This window comes from Arachis ipaensis, chromosome B4 (assembly GCF_059453495.1).
Source record: "Arachis ipaensis isolate K30076 ecotype BB chromosome B4, ASM5945349v1, whole genome shotgun sequence".
NCBI lineage: Eukaryota > Viridiplantae > Streptophyta > Magnoliopsida > Fabales > Fabaceae > Arachis > Arachis ipaensis.
Window position 1 is genome coordinate 100683960 of NC_142439.1, and position 4398 is coordinate 100688357.

The 4398-nt window shown below is 36.0% G+C and overlaps 1 non-coding gene across 1 annotated transcript; it reads right to left on the reverse strand.

Moving 5' to 3' along the window:
• Positions 1-4080: 4080 nt before the first annotated feature.
• LOC148568572 (small nucleolar RNA R71) lies at positions 4081-4188 on the reverse strand. Its single transcript, XR_015881855.1, has one exon. It is a non-coding gene; the product is annotated as a small nucleolar RNA R71 (small nucleolar RNA).
• Between the last annotated feature and the right edge of the window lie 210 nt (positions 4189-4398).

The window sequence follows — 4398 nt, forward strand, 5'->3', positions numbered from 1 at the left end:
TTACTATGAGTTTGTGTGTTTTTCTATGATTTCAGGTATTTTCTAGCTGAAATTGAGGGACTTGAGCAGAAATCAGATTCAGAGGTTGAAAAAGGACTGCTGATGCTGTTGGATTCTGACCTCCCTGCACTCAAAGTGGATTTTCTGGAGCTACAGAACTCGAAATGGTGCGCTTCTAATTGCGTTGGAAAGTAGACATCCAGGGCTTTCCAGCAATATATAATAGTCTATACTTTGGCCAAGAATTAATGACGTAAACTGGCGTTCAACGCCAGCCTTCTGCCCAAATCTGGCGTCCAGCGCCAGAAAAGGATCCAAAACCAGAGTTGAACGCCCAAACTGGAACAGAAACTGGCGTTCAACTCCACAAATGGCCTCTGCACGTGCAACACTCAGGCTCAGCCCAAACACACACCAAGTGGGCCCAGGAAGTGGATTTATGCATCAATTACTTACTCATGTAAACCCTAGTGATTAGTTTATTATAAATAGGACCTCTTACTATTGTATTAGGCATCTTTGGATTACCTTATGATCCTTTGATCACGTTTTGGGGGCTGGCCATCTCGGCCATGCCTGGACCTTCACTTATGTATTTTCATACGGTAGAGTTTCTACACTCCATAGATTAAGGTGTGGAGCTCTGCTGTTCCTCAAAGATTAATGCAAAGTACTACTATTTTCTATTCAATTCTTCTTATTTCACTTCTAAGATATCCATTCGCACCCAAGAACGTGATGAAGGTGATGATTATGTGTGACGCTCATCACCATTATCCCTTATGAACGCGTGCCTGACAAACACTTCCGTTCTACATGAAATAAGCTAGAATGAATATCTCTTAGATCTCTTAACCAGAATCTTCGTGGCGTAAGCTAGAATGATGGCGGCATTCAAGAGAATCTGGAAAGTCTAAACCTTGTCTGTGGTATTCCAAGTAGGATTCAATGATTGAATGACTGTGACGAGCTCCTAACTCGCGATTGCAGGGCGTTAGTGACAGACGCAAAAGGATAGTAAATCCTATTCCAGCATGATCGAGAACCGACAGATGAATAGCCGTGCCGTGACAGAGTGCGTGAGCATATTATTCACTGAGAGGATAAGATGAAGCCATTGACAAGGGTGATGCCTCCAGACGATTAGCCGTGCCGTGACAGGGCATTGGATCATTTTCCCGAGAGATGACCGAAAGTAGCCATTGACAGTGGTGATGTATCACATAAAGCCAGCCATGGAAAGGAGTAAGACTGATTGGATGAAGATAGCAGGAAAGCAGAGGTTCAGAGGAACGAAAAGCATCTCCATTCGCTTATCTGAAATTCCTACCAATGATTTACATAAGTATCTCTATCCCTATTCTATTATTTATTATTTGAAAACTCCATGATTATTTTATATCCGCCTGACTGAGATTTGCAAGGTGACCATAGCTTGCTTCATACCAACAATCTCCGTGGGATTCGACCCTTACTCACGTAAGGTATTACTTGGACGACCCAGTGCACTTGCTGGTTAGTTGTATCGAAGTTGTGACAATTATGTATTGAGATCAGAGCACCAAGTTGCTCACGTTGCCGGGGATTGTTTGAGCCTGGACATCACAATTTCGTGCACCAAGTTTTTGGCGCCGTTGCCGGGGATTGTTTGAGTTTGGACAACTGACTGTTCATCTTGTTGCTCAGATTAGGTAATTTTCTTTTAATTTTATTTTCAAAAATTTTTTCAAAAATATTTCTAAAATTTTCTCATCTGTTTTTGAAAAAAAATAAATAAAAATGTTTTCAAAAATTTTATTCAAAATTTTTAAGAATGAATTCTAGTGTTTCATGAAGCATGTGAAGCCTGGCTGGCTGTAAAGCCATGTCTAAATTCTTTTGGACTGAGGCTTCCAACCATCAGCTCTTACACGACTGTAGGGTATGTCAGGCGTGTCATGTCTGAATTACATGCTGAAGCTTGGCTGGCCATTGGCCATGTCTAGTGTTTTGGACCGGAGCTTTCATTGAAAGCTTGGCTGGCTAGTGAGCCATGTCTAATTCCTGGACTGAAGCTTTAGACTAAGAAAGCAAGATTCCTGGAATTCATGTTAAAAATTTTAGAATCCTTATTTTTTCTTTTTCATATAATTTTGGAAAAAAAAATCCAAAAAAATTAGAAAATCATAAAAAAAAAATATATTTTGTGTTTCTTGTTTGAGTCTTGAGTCATATCATAAGTTTGGTGTCACTTGCATATGCATCCTGCATTTTTCGAAAATATCATGCATTCATAGTGTTCTTCATGATCTTCAAGTTGTTCTTGGTAAGTCTTCTTGTTTGATCTTGATGATTTTTTGTTTTGTGTCTTTTCATGTTTATCATATGCATTCTTGAATTCTTAGTGTCTAAGCATTAAAGAATTCTAAGTTTGGTGTCTTGCATGTTTTCTTTGCATTAAAAATTTTTCAAAAATATGTTCTTGATGTTCATCATGATCTTCATAGTGTTCTTGGTGTTCATCTTGACATTCATAGCATTCTTGCATGCATTCATTGTTTTGATCTAAAAATTTCATGCATTGCATCCTTTTAGTGTTTTTCTCTCTCATCATAAAAATTCAAAAATCAAAAAAATATCTTTCCCTTTTTCTCTCATCAAATTCGAAAATTTGGATTGACTTTTTCAAAAAATTTTGAAAATCAAGTTGTTTCTCATGAGTCAAATCAAATTTTCAATTTGAAAATCTTATCTTTTTCAAAATCTTTTTCAAAAATCAAATCTTTTTCAAAATTATTAGTTATTTTCGAAAATTTCAAAACTATTTTTCAAAAATCTTTTTCTTATTTTTATACCAAATTTTCGAAAATAACATAATCAATTAATGTTTTGATTCAAAAATTTGAAGTTTGTTACTTGCTTGTTAAGAAAGATTCAAACTTTAAGTTCTAGAATCATATCTTGTGATTTCTTATGAATCAAGTCATTAATTGAGATTTTAAAAATCAAATCTTTTTCAAAATTAGTTTCTAAAATATCTTCTTATCTTATCTTTTTTCAAAAATATCTTTTCAAAATATCTTTTCTAACTTCCTAACTTCTTATCTTTTCAAATTTGTTTCAACTAACTAACTAACTTTTTGTTTGTTTCTTAACTCTTTCAAAACCACCTAACTAATTCTCCCTTTCTAATTTTCGAAAATATCTCCCCCTTTTTCAAAAATTTCTTTTTAATTAACTAATTATTTTTATTTTTATTTTTGATTTCAAAAAAATTTTCGAAAAAAAAAAATACTAAATATTTTTCAAAAACTATTTTCAAAAATCACTAACTCCTTTTCAAAAATAATTTTCGAAAATTCCCTCCTTCTCTCTCATCCTATTCTATTTATTCATTCATTACCTAACATCTCATCTCACCTCTCTTCCATCCTCACAGTTGTGTTTCTTCCATTATATTACATTCTTTGTCTCCCCATCTTCTTCCACTCACACAGGAATCCCTATACTGTGGTATAAAGGATCTCCATTATTATTATTATTTTTCTGCACCTTCTTCCTTGTCATATGAGCAGGAGAAAGGATAAGAACATTCTTGTGGATGCAGATCCAGAACCTGAAAGGACTCTGAAGAGAAAATTAAGAGAAGCTAAATTACAACAATCCAGAGATAACCTTTCAGAAATTTTCGAACAGGAAAAGGAGATGGCAGCCGAAAATAATAATAATGTAAGGAAGATGCTTGGTGACTTTACTGCACCAAATTCCAATTTACATGGAAGAAGCATCTCCATTCCTGCCATTGGAGCAAACAACTTTGAGCTGAAACCTCAATTAGTTTCTCTGATGCAGCAGAACTGCAAGTTTCATGGACTTCCATCTGAAGATCCTTTTCAGTTCTTAACTGAATTCTTGCAGATATGTGATACTGTTAAGACTAATGGAGTAGATCCTGAAGTCTACAGGCTCATGCTTTTCCCTTTTGCTGTAAGAGACAGAGCTAGATTATGGTTGGATTCTCAACCCAAAGACAGCCTGAACTCTTGGGATAAGCTGGTCACGGCTTTCTTAGCCAAGTACTTTCCTCCTCAAAAGCTGAGCAAGCTTAGAGCTGATGTTCAAACCTTCAGACAGAAAGAAGGTGAATCCCTCTATGAAGCTTGGGAAAGATACAAACAGTTGACCAAAAAGTGTCCTTCTGACATGCTTTCAGAATGGACCATCCTGGATATATTCTATGATGGTTTATCTGAGCTATCAAAGATGTCACTGGACACTTCTGCAGGTGGATCCATTCACCTAAAGAAAATGCCTGCAGAAGCTCAAGAACTCATTGACATGGTTGCTAATAACCAGTTCATGTACACTTCTGAGAGGAATCCTGTGAGTAATGGGACGCCTATGAAGAAGGGAGTTCTT